This window comes from Phodopus roborovskii, unplaced genomic scaffold (genome assembly GCF_943737965.1).
Source record: "Phodopus roborovskii unplaced genomic scaffold, PHOROB, whole genome shotgun sequence".
NCBI lineage: Eukaryota > Metazoa > Chordata > Mammalia > Rodentia > Cricetidae > Phodopus > Phodopus roborovskii.
Window position 1 is genome coordinate 3,615,903 of NW_026126433.1, and position 16,829 is coordinate 3,632,731.

Genomic DNA, 16,829 nt, shown 5'->3' on the forward strand with positions numbered 1-16,829 from the left:
ACACCTACCTACCACACCGAAACATAACCCTCATCCACACTGTCAGTGTGCACACACCTCTTTCCTGAGGTGGCCCTCCTACTACTAGCTGGTTCATAAGTCCTATCGATTCTCAAGACCTGCAAGGCCATGTTTGCCTGAGGAATAGCTATTGTTGATTCACAAACACATAAACTGCACAGCGGACACTGTTTTCCTGTTCAATTTAGTGGCAAAACTTAGACCACATTTTAGTCTAAAGGTGTGACCTGTACTGTGTCCCCCAACATCTTTAATATTATGACCTCGAAATGTGACTGTATTTGGAAATAGGGCCTTTCAATGAGCAAGTAAGTTAAAGTGAGGCCTACTATATGAACCCAAATGCAATCTGACTGGGATCCTTAAAATAAGAGGAGATTGCGACATATGAAGAGACCCACCTGACATGGGTGCTAAGGACCACAGTCAGATCCTGTGAAGGCCAGAAAGCACTCTAGTCCAGCCCCAACCCACCCCACCCCACCCCACTTCATCACCTTAGCCACTAAGCAGTTTGGTTTTGTTTTTTAATTTGCCAAGTATTTGATGCCAATGAAGTCACCAGGAAAATAAGAGAGCATCACTACAATTAGAGAAACAAAGAAAGGGACACAGGGCTTTAGGATGTCCAAGTACAGATGAAATTCAGGGTGACCTCATGCAGGATCTAGCTGCAGACACTGACGGAGGCAGGTTGCCTTGGGTCAGCATTTGTCAAGGGTGAACAGGTTAGGTCCCTGACACAAATGTGTTTGCAAGTTGTACAAAGAATGATGGAAAAGAGCTCACAGGTTAGCTGCTGAAACTAAGGAAACTCAAACATGATAGTCTTTTTAAAAATTAGAATCAAAGTATATGGTATAAAAAGATACCCTAGTTCTTTACAAATAATGTTGGCTTGGAGACCATCTCATAATTTATTTTTGGGCAAATGGGAGCAAGTCAGCTATCATTACAAACTTCACAGTAAACTCATCCTTAAACTGGGCATGATTTCTAAATATGATGATAGACGGAGGCACAGCTGCCATGTTGCCCGAAAGTGCCATGCCTTCTTTTCCTAATATTTCCCGCACTCTTCAACTTCATTGTGTGTGATAATTCTGACCAGACTGTATTATACAGAGCCATGGTCTTTTCCTACCTCCAGCTGTGGTAATGGGAAATAAACGAGGCTGATATTTACAACTCCATTTTCTTACTTGCTGGAATATTCTGTGATTTTCTTCTCTGATTGGATTCACAGAATTACTGGTTTGCTATTTCCAAGCTATTGAGTTCCGATTGTAACTGGTTCAGAAATGTGGCAGCAGGGTTGGCTCACAGGAGTGACATCTTCCCAGGGTGTGAGTCCTACACCACTGTCACCAATTCCAGTCACACAGGGCAGCCTTGGGTTTGAGGGGGTTTTGTTGGTTTGTTTGTTTGTTTCTCTGTTGTATCTCAAAACTCAATTGCACGTTTATTATACATAATGAATGAGTTATTGAAAAGTAACTTTGAGAAACCAGATACCATTTGCTCATGCACGTATCATATCATCTAAAGAACTCTTGAGGAAGTTTGTGCTTCTTCTAAAAGTGTTATAATGATGTTCGGCAAAAGAATGAGTGATAAATGTCATTCTGTGATATGCTGAAATCTTTTATACTAAGCACCATAGACAAAAACATATTAGGATATCTGTAAAGATAATGCATTGAGAATTTTTTTAATTAGTGTTACTATAGTAGAATATCTTAGGCATGCTAACTTTTGAAGCAGGTTCATCTTTTTTACCACTGATTTCATATTAAAATAAGATGGGAAAACAGATGTAAACTTAGAGGCTGAGTTCCAAATTGAAACGAAGAGGAGCTGCTCTCTATTTACCTCATATAAAGCACGGGTCATGTTTGGTCCACTGCCCACCAGAGAAGATATGGACTTTTGCTAGTGTTCAGAGGCTAGCTGTGTTTCCGTCTCCTAAAGAACTGCCTAGCTTTCTGTAAAGTATGGAGTAGCATCAGTTCACCTCAAAGGTCACTAGGACCAGTAGCAAAAAGGTCTAGAAATCACTGTCTGATACATGTAACTACACTCATAAAAGAAACCAAGTTGTGTCCATTCTGGGGCTCACCTTGCTGGCCATTCTTAGACCTTCCAGAGCAGCATGACCTTTATAATGTCATTAGTGACAAGACTGGAAAACTCAGCTACATACCACAGGCAACATTTAGTGAGTTCCCTTTTATTTAGCTTGTTATGGTACAATCTCTGGGATACATTTAAAATGGTGCCACCAGATGCCTTTAGAAACCTGTTTCCCCTTTGAAAGCTCCCATCTCATGTCCAGGGGTTACTCTTTCTGGTCTGTCCGTTTCCCATTTCTACATACGGCTAAGTTTAAATTTTAAGCCAGTTTTCCATGAAACACAGTAAGAAAGATGTTTACTTTACATTCTTTAGTAAAACACTTCAGTCACATAAGTTAAAGTCAGTTTTCCTCAAAGTGTAAAACAATGAAAGGTGTAATTCTGAGGTGACAATGCTCCCTCTGAGGTGGCAACTCTTAGAGTTTTGAGTGTATTGCTTACTTTTCATTTTCCAAAGTTTGTGGTTCCATTGACAAAAACTGCATTGAAAGACATAATTTCTTTCTATAAGTTGCCCGCAGCCCCAAAGTGAGCCATTCCAATGGAACCACATTTCCTTGGGTTAATTTTTCTATTGTTGTTGGAAGAAATGGGTAAAATAAGGCTGTGGACTCAAAACAATTCAAACTAGTGTTGCTGAGTCATTAATCTTAGAATGTATTTCCAAAATATTTTTCAAGAAGTATCAGTGTCAATTTAACAAAAAAGGCAGGATGGAGTGTACCCTCACATGCCTTCACAGTGTGAAGGTATTAGCAACAGTCCTCTCTCCTTCCTTAGTCCCACCCCCTCCTTTCTTTTTAGAGTCAAAGATTCACTAAGTATTCCAGGCTGGCCTTGAACCTGTGGCCCTCCAGCCTTAACCACCAGAGTACTGCTTCACCATCACATACCACCATACCTAGGGTTAAACAGATCAATAGTATTGTTTCTATGCCAGACACTTGCTTTTGTACCCCGACTGGGTGATGACGTATTTTAAATGAGGGGAGCTTATAGCCTGCTGCTGTTAGTTATACTGCAAAGCCGGTACATACCTTTGAGACCTAACAGGAGGAAGTGAATGAACCTTAAGGACAGGTACATTTTACTCCTAACTTTCCTCCCTTCTTTCCAGCCCAGCTCCAGGTGCGCAGTGAGTCCTCAGCCAATGTTTGTTCTGTGAATGAAATCCATCTCACCTTGGACATCACAGGCAAATACTTGGCTCTCTCTTCTTAACTTGGGCTAAATACATATTTTTTTTTTCTCACCAAGATTTTACCCAAATTTTACATTTTCCTGATATGGTGATTAAATTCAGAATTCTAGAACTCTTTGGGGGATCTGCAGAGGTGGCTCAGCAGTTCATGGCACTGGCTGAACACACAGAGAACCCAGGTTCAGTTTTCAGCACCCACACGGTGGCTCAAAAAAACATCTCTAACTCCACTTCCAGAGGATCCAGTGACATTCTCTGGCTTCCTAGCACGTCCAGGTAGGGTACACAAGCATACATGCAGGCAAAACACTTCTACACAGAAAAGTAGTAGTAAACAAAAATTTCAAACTCCTTTGGAAACATTTAAGATTTTAAAGAGTGGCTTCTCCAATTCCCAGACTTTACAGTAAACATCCCAACGGCCATTAGCAGACTATTCCTGACCCCTGGTACAACATTCTCCATGTCCATTTTTATGCCTCATCATGAGAACAAGATAAGATTAGGAAGGTCATGGTCAAAGATGTTCTCAGGGCTGGGAAGATGGCTTAGTTGTTTTCTTATATTTATATTTTTGTAAATATAAAACACATGTATTAAAAGTAACTTAATAAAAAGTGATTTAATGCCTTGTCTTTTCAGAAGTAATTAACATATTTTACATGTTTTAATATTTAGCAGATTCTATTGCACTTAAACTTTTCAAAGAGTACTGTGAAAAAGTAAAGGCCAACTGCTGCTCTGAGGATACTCGAGCTCCAGTGGGAGCTCGCAGGCATGGGTCTCCCCATCTCGTTTAACAGATCCCACTGGAAAATGTGAGGTTAAAGGAAAGGAAGGTAAGAACCAGGGAACACAGTTCTCTGACTGGACACTTGCCTGGTCCTGTGATTGGTCACTGACACCACAGAAAGAAAGAAGGAAAACCGGAAAGAGGGAGGGAGGGACGGAGGAAGGGAGGAAGGGAGGAAGGGAGGAAGGAGGAAGGGAGGAATGGAGGGAGGGAGGAAAGGAGGGAGGGAACGAGGGAGGGAGGAATGGAGGGAGGGAGGAATGGAGGGAGGGAGGGAAAGAGGGTGGGAGGAATGGAGAGAGGGAGGGAGGGAGGGAGGGAGGGAGGGAGGGAGGGAGGGAGGGAGGGAGGGAGGGAGGGAGATGAAAGAAAGGGGAAGGAGAGTGGAGAAAGAATTAACCGAACCGAGGCTCAAAGCAATCTGCCAATTTTTAGGCCAAAGTTGTTTTTCTCTTAATTACCAGAACTTTCCCCATTACCTTTTTAGAACTTTATACAAATGAGATCCATGAAATCATTAAGTATTTTCTTAATTCCCTCCAGAGAAAACCTTAAATAAGAGCATGAATGGGAACAGAAAAGGCTGCTGCCCTCACACCGCGAGTAAAAGCCACATAAAACATTGGTTATAACATGAATTTCTGGAATTATAAGCATTTGAGTTTATTTTGCAGTAGAATGTGTCTCTGAAATTGCTCAGAAATCAAAAGCAAGAGGCTAAGCTCCCCATTGAATACCTCCAAGTACTCGATTAGCAGGTAAAATGAGAATCACACTTTTCATAGCTGCTGAGCATGTGGGAACACGTGGATATATCCCCAAGGCTTGGGAGTGATGTAGATTTTACCACTTCCTTTAATGGTGTAATTTCATATTTTTGACATGAGTAAAATAAGCCCCCTAACAAAAACCATTTGCTTTTAAGCAAATCCATCCTGTTTTCAAAGATTGGTGTGTGCCTCTCACACCTGACTTCTCATAAACAGCAATAACAATCCTGGTTAATTTTCTGCAGCCTCCGATATTCTGCCCCCAAAGCCCATGACATGTGAAGGCATCTGAGTGTATTGTGTTACACCTCTGACTCTCCCTCCCAGAGCGTGCTCTCTATAAACTGAAGGTATGTGGTGCTGAGCACGGTGTCCATTCTTCCCTTCCCCTCCCCTCTGTTCTCCCTCCTCCCTTCCATCCTTTCCTCCTCCCATCCCTTGTTCTTCTATTCTCTCTTCCTTCCTCCCAACCATCCTTTCTTCCTCTCTCCTGTCTTTTCTTCCTCGCTTTTCTCCTCCCTTCCTTCTTCCCTTCCTTCCCTGCTCATTCCTTTTCTCTCCTGTCTCTTTCTTTTCAACATAAGAGCCATTATCACTGTCTAGACTTTTGTCATAACAGTCTGCGATGTTCAGAATGGATGTTTTTCAGAACTGATGTTTTGTTAAAGTTCCGGCCTTGATTGTAATCATTTTGATCCCTGCTTTCTGTACTGTCTGGCATTCAGCCCCTATAGGAAAGACATGAAACCAAGTCTTTAGCTTTTTTTTTTTCAAGGTGAGTTTTGGTCCATCTGAATTTATTAGAGTCAAAATATCTTTCACAGAAATACATGAACTTTTTTCAAATGGAGCACAAATAAATTGAGGGAAATAGGACTGGATTTCCCTTTCCAGGTGGAATATTGCCCAGGCAGCAGATGGCTGGAAGGTGGGTATGTGAATGAGTAAGGCGGGTGACAGTGTCCTGGATATTTTCCAATTGCTTCTACCTTTCTGTTGCTGCTTCTTTTAGCTTTACTCAGGCTCTTGTTCAGTTTATTTCCAGCTTCTCTCATGAGACAATCTCGACATGTATCAGGGGTAGGGGACACATGAACTGGTCTTGATGGCAGTCACTCCAATTTGCACAATGCAGCTTCAGGTGGCACTTACATACTTACTCTACATAAGAGGACGTACATCTGTCCTGATGCTCTGTGTGTCTTTCATTACCCATCATACCTGGCTGCAGGGTAAGACCCTAGGAATCACAGTATCATTGTGTGACACCACACATTTTATATGGTCTGGAAGCTCTTGTGTAAAACAGTTCATTCTGAATCTTTGTATTTTTAGTGTATAGTCACTATACAAAGTAATGGTCTTCATTATAATGTCCCCATACATGCATGTAATATACTTTGATCATATTTACCCCTAATGTCCTATCTTAGGCATGCCCCTCTCCCCTTCCACATCCCAAATGATGTACACCCCTTCGTAAGTACACTTTTGCCCAACACTATTAACTCTTCAGATTAATACTTCCAGAATGTGACATCCTCCTCTTCCCGAGAACTCTACACAAAATCAAGAGGACCATGTGGAGGCCAGGTGTGTTAGAAATATCTTACAGGTGGATACACCTTGGCTCTTACTCACCTTTCAGTGAATTTGGTCTACTTGTTCTCTGCACCTTAGCTTGCCAATCTGTCAATTGGGAATACCTACCCTTGTTTTAACTACTAGTTATGGCACTGGCTTAAAAAAAAAAACAGATGCACAGAACACCATCAGTGCACACTTAGAGCAGTCATTGTTTTGATGCAACAAAGTCATGTTAAGCTGTGAAGAACACAAAGGCCTGTTCGCCAGAGGTTACAACAGCAGGCTGAAACTGCCTCTCAGTGAGAGTGAAGCCTCTTGATCTGTTTGGGGGATCCCCTAGCAGTGGGACCAGGACCTACCCCGGGTGCATGAACTGGCTTTTTGGAGCCCATTCTCTATGGCAGAATACCTTACTCAGCCTAGATACAGGGGGAAGGGTCTTGGTCCTGCCTCAGCTTGGTATGCCAGACTTTGTTGTCTCCCCAAGGAAGGCTTTACCCCTCTAAGGAATGGATGGGAGTGGGAGGGGGGATGAGTGAAGGGGAAGGAGGGGGAGCTGGGGTTGGTATGTAAAATGAAAAAAAAATTAACAAAAACAAACAAATAAGAAAGAGAGAAAGTGAAGCATCATCCACTGCCAATTAGTCAAGTGAGACATTGAATGCTGCTGACAGGAAGCCAAATGTTAAGTCAAGTTACAACCCCACTAATTGCTAAAATGTCATTTTTAACAAATAATAAAAAAAATGAACCTTAAGCCACGGGAAAATAAGTGTTCCCTTAGTTAGGGGAACCTTAGATAGAATTAATACTCTATTTCCTCCAGGCGTGAGTGGCGGTTAAATGCTCACTGTCCTGATAAGTCCCCATCACATGCAAACACACACTCTCAAGGGAGTCCAGCCCTTTGGATACAGGTGTGCCCTATCTGAAACTCTGCATGTATTCAGACCAGGTGACAGAATCAGCCCGCAGCTGGTGCCCAGTCCCCATGCCTTCTGCAGAAGCAAGCCCGTCGAGGGCATTTCAATAGCAATGAAGCTCATGAGAGCACTTGTTAGCGTCTTGCTCCACTTCACAGAAAAATTGATTCTTTTGGGAGGTCAAATTATTTTTGTATTTTTTTCCCCTTTTCTCATGCACAGTGACTCCATTCTGTCACCTGGTCAGTTCCTTTAAGAAAATCTCGGTTAGGGGAGCTGCCTCTTATTATCTCCTGTCACCAATGCATGGTGCAAAGACAGTTTAATTCTTAAGGAGAGAGTCACTTAAGTGTGACCTATTGTCTGAGCCTGGGTGCTTTCATATCAAGCCCCGGGAGCTAAAGAGGTCTTTAATTTGTCTAAGACAGATGGATAACTTACACTGAACGTAGAGCGCCCACTGTCTTTTCCAGTCAGCTTACCTATTCCCAAATCTTTACACTCAGCGCTACATAACACAAGTTCTTTAGCTAATGGCTCTATAAAATGATGTCTAGACCAGTTCAATGGCACACAGGAAGATTGTCACTCAGCTAAAATGATTCTGCAGAATTATACATTGGTTGCTGTAAAGACATTTTGCCTAATGTGGACTCATAGCCAGCACAGGTCTGCATTCATTCTGAAACAGGATATTGAGTGGTCCAACACAGACAGCACCATAGTTCCCAAGTTATGTCCCAGCTCTTGATGGATGGATTTGCTGATAAAACAATGTCCCCGTGTTGAAAAGGACTGTTAAGACAGAAAGCCAATACTAGATGCATGCTGTGACTTCTCACAAGACACAGCTGAGTCTTTCAAATGCTGGGGGATGGGGTGGACAGAGTGATATAAAAATATTGAAATACAAATCTTGCATTTGTATGAGAGATTCTTGGGCTTCTTTGGAGGCTGGGGCGATGGCTCATTTGGTAAGGCTCTTACCCTGGAAGCGTGGGGATCTAAGTTCAGTCTTCAGAGGCAGTATAAAAAGCTAGATGTGGTGGTGTGCACTAGTAATCCCAGCCCTTGGGAGGCAGAAACAGGAGAATCTAAGGCCCACTTGCCAGCTAGCTCAGCCAATTTAGGGAGTGCCAGGCCAGGCTGCTGGGGGACCCTGTGTCAAAACACAGTTTGTACATCCCATGAGGAAGACAACTGAGGTTGTCTCCTGACTTCACATACACATGAACGTGCACACATGGGAACAGGAACACACATACAAAAATCCTCTCTCTCTCTCTCTCTCTCTCTCTCTCTCTCTCTCTGAAATATATATATATATATATATATATATATATATATATATATGTATGTATGTATGTATGAGTTTTTATGAGAAAGAGCTGCCCAAAGTTGCAAAACCAGAAAGCAGCAAAGTGGAGATCCAGTCTATTTAGTGTCTATGATCAAGATAGTAAGCACAACCACCTACCAGCCTTCCAGCTCTGGGTGGCAGTAACCAGGACTTCTGTCTGGAGCCCTGGAAGTTGGGGCAGTGCTAGGGAGAGCAGCATCAAAGGCAGCTTGTAGTCCTATCAGCGAACAGTGTGATCCAGAAGCAATTTGTGCAAATGTGCTTTTCCTGACCTAGAAGCTAGAAGCTCCTTGCCAAACTGTGCCCCACAGCTGTTTCTACAACACAATCATTTGCTATGGACATGGCAGCTGAGATTCGTAGGGAAAGTGCATGTGTGTGAGGCTTCAGAGAGTTCATTCATGGGCTTCTTTTAGGGCATTTAGTGTGTAAAGCCTTTATGAGCCAAACCTGTCTTTTGTCAGAGGCTGGGGTGCAGTGTTATCTTAAGGTTCGAATCGGTTGACTTCGGTAGGGACTTGATGAAACACACACTTAGGAAGGTCCTCTGCTTTTGGTGACCTATTGCAAAGGCCACACAGGCTAGACTGTGAACAAAAGTATCCCAGTCAAGATGTGGTGAGCACCCTCAGGGAAGGGACACCTTTCTCTGACCTCGGGTTAAAGTCACTCGGCAAGGTTGAGAACTGGAAAATTTGTCTCTATTGTTTAACCCAAAAGAAATAAAATAATTAAAATACAGGATTTTTTTTTTAATTTCCTAGAAAACAACTCAGAAACTGTATCACCAGGGTAAATATGGACTGTATCTAATGATTTCTGAAAGAACTCTCAGAACACTAAGCTAAACAGAGTTTGGGCATGGCATTACTTGGAATAAATTGGGCAGCACCCTCAATGGGGCTTACTTCGGTGTGGCATCTCCTCGGCTCCATATAATCTTCAACTGGTCCCAGGCAGCCCTTCCACTTCTCCATCTATTTCAGGCAAATTCTGAAACTGACAAGGGAGGAGCAGGCGTGGCCATGCGACAGCCATGAATCCTGATTCTCAAATGTTTGTTAAACAGCCATCTAAACAGTATCCTTCCATCCTTGCTCTTCATGTCACCAAGAAGACAGGTTAGTGAGCAACTTTCCCCGAAGCAGATCACAGTGGGAATTTATTCATGTTAGTGTCTGGATGTCTGGAACTGTGTCACTCACTCAGAGGCAGAGCCCTCATCCTGCCTAAGCAAGGTCCTGGGTTTGATTCCCCACACCAGGATAATAGTTATGTGTGTGTTTTTATTTTGTGCATATAGTATGTGGACACGTGTATACACACATGCATGCACAATCCTGGAAGCAAGTTCTGACCCCTGGAGTTCAGGAGGGCACTGCCCTTCTGAGCCTCCAAAAAGCTTAGTGCATCAAAACCTATTGGAGCGCTACCATGCTCTCACCGTGGGCCTGTCTCCGGCTGTTCTTGAGATCTCAGCAGGAAGGTTGATTCCTAAGAAGGCATTTTGCTCTTGTCCCTGTCTAACACCAGCATTGAATTCTCTCAGTTAGAGAATGTTCAGATTTTCCTAAAGATTTCTCACACATGCTGGGCTTTCTCGCACAATCCCACAATTATCACAGCTCTTTGTGGCTGTAAAGGCAAAGTCCTACCTGTGTCATTCACCACCATTCCCTGGATCCTGTTGTGGGAAAAGTTTAATATTTACAATGGTGAGCTCTAGCTCTGGTTCTTTTGCACTTAGCTTCCACATTCCCTGTTAGAGATTTTCCTGGTAGCCTTGAGAGTTTGGGGGAAATGACCTGTGAACTTTAAGAACACAAAGCCCAAAGCTGGGGCCAGGCTCCCACATCCATTCCTTTGTGTGTTCTCCCTGAACACTGAACGGTATGAAATGGGGATTAAGGGGGTTCCACTTCAGCTTATTGGCCAGTCCCATCCGGGGATGCCAACTGTCAAGTTATGAGGAAGCCCACATGTGAGGGACTGAAACTGGCTGTCTGTACCCTCCTAAAGAGGCTGACGACCATAGCCTTGGCCACCATATGACCTTGGAACAGACCCTAAACTCACCTGTCTAAACTGCTCCTGGGTTCTGACATGCAGAAACTGCCATGAGGAGTGTGTGCTAGTTTAAAACATGGTGTGTGGAGGAAGTTGATTACACAATAACAGTGAATTAATCCTCCAAATGTCAAAGGCAATGGCAATTCCCTTGTCCTGCTTTCCTTCCCTAGCCACCTGTCCCAACTGCCCAGAGTTGCTGCCAAAGAGTTTCAGATGAGTGTGTACAGTAAATGTAGGGCAGCTCAAAGTGCATCATATGTGCTCAGGACCACTCCCTCACACAGCAGCCCCCTCTCACACACTAACTGGTACTCATTCTACCCAACCCCTACCCTTCTCTCCTGTATTATTACTTCACTTCAGCCTCTCCATTCTACTATCTTTAGGCCTAATAGCAAACACCCTCACCAGGTACCAATGATGACACAACATTATTCAAGAAGGAACATACCAAGGTAAAGCACTTCATTATGGAGTAATTTTAGCCATTGTATATAAAGTCTTCTTCTTCAAAGGATATGTCTGAGCTTTTTACCACTTGGCCAATCATTTTCAAAAGAAGAGGCCAACCAGGGCATCCTGGAAGTGCATGCATGTCTATTGTGTTGGTTAGCATTGCTTGTCGACCTCACAGAATCTAGAGTCACTTAGTAGATGGACCCTCCCCTTCACCACATGTCTGCAGAGTAATTTTGAGTGGAAACATTCCCAAGGCAGAGAATTCTAGATTGGGTGAAACAGAGAAGGTGAGATGAGTATTCATTTGTGGCTCTTGGTTCTTGACTAGGAATGCAACATCCCCCACCATAAGGGACTGCAAGCTGGAACTGTGAAGATAACAAACCCTGCCTCTCTTGATCTACTTTGTCAGACTATTTTATTTTAACCATAAGACGGTAACTAAGACAGCGTTCATACTAGATTCTCTCTCAGGAAATGGAATGAGGTAGGTGAGATGGCTCACTCAGTAAAAGTGCCTGCTGCCAAGTTTGTTACCTGAGTTCAGTCCCAGGACCCATGTAGTTGAAGGCAAGACGTAACCTCCATAAATGTGCAGTGGCAAACATGTGCATACACACACACACACACACACACACACACACACACACACACAACTAAAATGTAATTTAGAAGGAGAAAAGCTGGTGAGTTGGAGACCAGACTGGGAAACAAAGACCTACATTTAAAAATAAATTATTTCAGTGAGAGTTCAGTGTTGATGGTGTACCTGAAGCCAGAGGCCTTGAACTTGACAAGCAACTGGCTGCAATGAGCATTTGCAAGCAGTTGTTTGGGCAAAAGGGTATAACTGAGTGATACACCACAGCTCCCACGGTCACTACCACAAATGAATATGTGATGGGTGGGCAGCAAAGATGGAGGAGCAAAATATTTTGTTTTGTTTTCACTTTGTTTTCTTTTGTGGGAGGAGGCTACAAGGGTAGAGAGAGAGGACATGACAGGACTGGGAAATGAGTGGGATTGGGGAGCATGATGTGAAAGTCCCAAAGAATCAAAAAATTATGAGAATTAATTTTAAAACACAGCAACATAGTGAATTCTATTCTCTCAAAATATGAAAGGAAAGAGAGAGACAGAGAAGGGGAAGGGGCTTCCAAAGTCAACTATTTTTATCAAAACCAAAATAGCTCCTGGGCTAAATCCACGGGTCTAGGGAAACTCTTTACATTAAATTTTATATTGAAGTTTTGAACACACTGTAATTACAAACTGTCTTTAAAACATTGGCAGTAGGAGGTCAAGGGGCGCAATGGAAGCAGGGAGGACACCGTCTAATGTGAGATCAGGCCCCTTCAAGGACAGTTATGTTCTCACTGGGTCTGCCTCAAATCATTTGCATATCTACACAGTGGAAGGCTGCACAGTCGTGTTTATTTATCAGGTCACTGAATAACACTGACCGTGAACTTGCCATAGAAAAGGCATTGTAATCTGTCATTCCCGGTCTTTGAATCTGCACTGCTAGCCTAGCATTGCCTAACACCAACACCGCTGCCCAATCTCCAGGTCTCCCATCTCTCCTACTAACCCCGCCCCCAGATGTGTGTACTTATAGAGACTGTCTCCTGATTGTTCCTCAGCAGAAAATGGTAAAACTATGGACTGCTTCCCAGCTCTTTCTCTCAGTCACACAAGAGGTGATTCTTCAATGAAGACAAATTCGCTGTTTACCAAGGCTCTCTCCCAGGAACAGTGTTCCCCAGGCAGGATGGACAGAAGACGAGATCCCGCCACATTCACTGGATTCCTCCTTACCTTCTGGATCTGCAGATAACTTCCAAAAGAGAGGTATTGCCATGTCCTCTCAAGAAAAGACTCCCATACAACAGGTCATCTGGGACACAATGTTTCATTCCTGAAAAGTCCAGCTTTCATTTACAGGCACTTACTCTGCCTACCTCATAGGGCTACAACTGGCTAAACACCTCAGTGTGTGAGGAGCACATGTAGGAAATACATTTCAGCAGCTGAGCTTTCCAATAGAGGGCCCAGCAGGCAAAAGCCAAGAGCCACTAGCTCAGTCACTGCTATAGACTTTAGAAGGACTCATCCTTAGTTTGTAAAGCAGGCTTCCAGGTGTCTCTAAAGATTAAAAAGAGAATGCTCATTATCACCCAGCCACAGCTATACCTGCAGGCCCCAGCCAGCATTCTACAGCTGCTTGCACATCAACGTCTATGGTGCTCCAGTCACAGAAGCTACGGAACCAGCTGAATGGCTGATAAGCAGAGGAACAGAGGGAAGGAATGCAATTCATGTACACTACGTATTTGTAAAATAATGAAATTATGACATGAACAGGACTATGGATGGAACTGGAAAGTGTATGAAACAGAAGGGGCTGTCCAGATAGCTCAGCTGGCAAAGGTGCTCACACCAAGACTATCGGTGTTTGATCTGCGTTTGGTTACTATAATCCACAGAATGGAAGAAAAAAACCAATTCCTACAAATTGTCCTTTGACCCCCGCCAGTGTGCTATGGCATATGTACACACACACACACACACACACACAGAGAGAGAGAGAGAGAGAGAGAGAGAGAGAGAGAGCGCAAAAATATTTTTAAAGCAAGTATAAGGAGAAACTCACTGAGAGAAGAAAGCAACCCAGTTAGAATAGAGAGGAGACAAGAAGGGTAAAGGGGGAGATGAATGAGTGAGAACAAAGTACAATGACACATACATGAAGATGCCAAGACAAAAGCATCACTTTATACACTAGCTTAAATGTTTACCTTAGAAATACTCCTGGGCATTAAGAATGTGGACGTGGCTGGGCAGTGGTGGCGCATGCCTTTGATCCCAGCACTCAGGAGGCAGAGGCAGACAGATCTCTGTGAGTTCTAAACCAGCCTGCTCTATAAGAGCTAGTTCCAGGACAGCCTCCAAAGCCACAGAGAAACTCTGTCTTGAAAAAAAAAAAAAAAGAATCTGGATGTGTCAGGCTAGAGAGATGGCTCAGAGGCTAAGAATGCACACTGTTCTTCCAGAGGATCTGAATTCCCATCGCCCATGTTGAATGACTCACAGCCACTGGTAACTCCAGCTCCTAAGGGATCTTGTATTTCTGGCCTACAAAGGCACCTGACCTCATGTGCACATCCACACACATCCACACACACACCATGAAAAAAAAATCTTTTTTAAAAAAAAATATAGAGAGAAATGTCAAAGCTTATATCAGACAAAAAGCTACATATGCACACAAATGATGTACACCCTATTTACTGAGGAGAAGTGCCATGGACCATAGCTGAAAAGCTGTGAGGGAACAGAGTCCATTGCAATACTTATCTGCTACCAATTCGGTCGTCAATGGGGGAGGGGGAATAAATGGGCTGGGGGGGGGGGCAGCAGTACACAGCACTTGCTTAGTATTCATGAGACTCTAGTTTCAGTCCTGGATACATCTTGTTAAAGACAGAGAAGCATGGATCCTACTTGAACTTGAGCACTGTTCACCTCCCTTCCTGTAGACATGACAAGCAGGTGTTTCTATGTTCCAGGAAAAGTAAAAGTGAGTCAGTGGGGAAAGGAGGTGATAAGAAGCAACTCTGAAAACAAAATGGTGCTTTGAGTGGAAACCGAGACCAAAGTAAACAGAGCTGTGCTGTGTTTACTCTAGTGAGTAAATTTTCTCACAGGGGTATAAGCTGACAATTATGAAATTTCTGGGCACACATACTAAGACTGAACAAATAAGTAAGTGGACAATGTATGGTGGAACCCAAATCACTCACACTGAGACAGAAATGTATAGTTAAGCACAGAAAGAAAGGACAGTGAACACTGAACTACTGAGCGGACTCAGAGGTCAGCCTGTGCAGGTGCAGCCAAACATGACTGAAGGACAATGACATTCATTGTGTATGAAAATGTCACAATGAAACCTGTCACTTTGTGTGTTAACTTATAAAAAGTAAAGTAAGGAGCTAGAGACATGGCTCGGCGGTTGAGAACACTGGCTGCTCTCACAAAGGACCTTGATTTGGTTTCCAGCACCCACATAGCAGATCACAATTGTCTATAATTTGAGTTCCATGGGATATGATGCCTTCTTCTGGCCTCCATAGACACCAGGAATGTGTGTGGTGCGTAGACATGCATGCAGGCAAAACACTTGTATCCACTAAGTAAAAATAAGCAAGTCTTCAAAAGATAAAGTAAAACAATTATCTATGTATCTATACATGAGCTGCTATAGGCACACATTTCTGGCTCTCTTTAGTAAAAGGTCCAGGGGTAGTGACATCCTGTGATGATAAGCACCCCAGGTCCGAAATCATGACTTTAGATGTCCTTTTTCAATCAAAGAAACTAGTTAGTATTCTTAGTGATTTTTAGACTGGGACAGGAAATATACAAGATCAGGCTAGAATACCATCTAATGTCAGCAAGTAAGGATATGCTTAAAACACAAAACAATGAGGTGTCCTGGTTCCCAAAGCCCAAGGTGGGACCATTGAATAACAAAAGAAACAATTGTGCTGGAACTCCAGTGAGACCGAATATCAGCACAGCCAAGTTGATAAATAGGATTAGATAAACAAATGGGTAGGAAGAAATACCTACATTTTCCATACCAGAAAAAAAAATCCTAAATAATTTATATAAGTACTCCTTCCTCTGGGAGCTTATCTTCCCTGGCCCCTGACTGTAGGCTGTGGTTAGTTACTTGCTTCTGAGTGGGGGAAGCCTTTGGAGATTACCACCAGTCAGACTAATGACACCACTGTGACATGAATGTTACATACTCTGGTATGATGCATGAGAAAGACACTTCACCTAGAAGGTCTTCCTCCCCAATAGGCACCAACTCAGGTAGAAGCCAAGGAAAACATGAGACCATCCCAGATCAATGATTTTTCTACAAGATACTTTGCACTGCACTTCTCAAAACTGTCAAAGGCATCAAAAGCCATGGGGAAATCTGAGTAACACCCAAAACCAGAGCCAAAGGGAATATGATATCTGGATTATTGTCTACGCAAGAAACATCCTGAGACAGAAAAAAACACATCAGGTAAAAGCTGGTGAGAGCCCAAGAAAGTATAGAGCTTAACCAATAATACTGAACCAGTATGCTGCCCTGATGATACCAAATGCACCCAAGTAATTCTTGTAGAATGTTCATGGATGCCAGGTACACTATACATGGGAAATAACCTTCACTGTCTTCAGGACACTCCCATGAATCTACATCTCATCTTTTACTAAGTTTATCTCCAACACACCCCTAAAAGTGAGTGATTAGGCCAAATTATTCTAAAATTTTCCTCCAGTTCTGAGATTTGATGGCCCACTGGCTAAAGACATTTAGCCAGTGGAGAGGAGGGCTACCCATGTGATACAGCCAAGTGCTGACTTTGCTTCAACAGTAACCGACAGAGGCATATCATCCTTAGCCTGAAGTCCTAAACTGGAGGCAGAGACAAGATTCTCTGAAA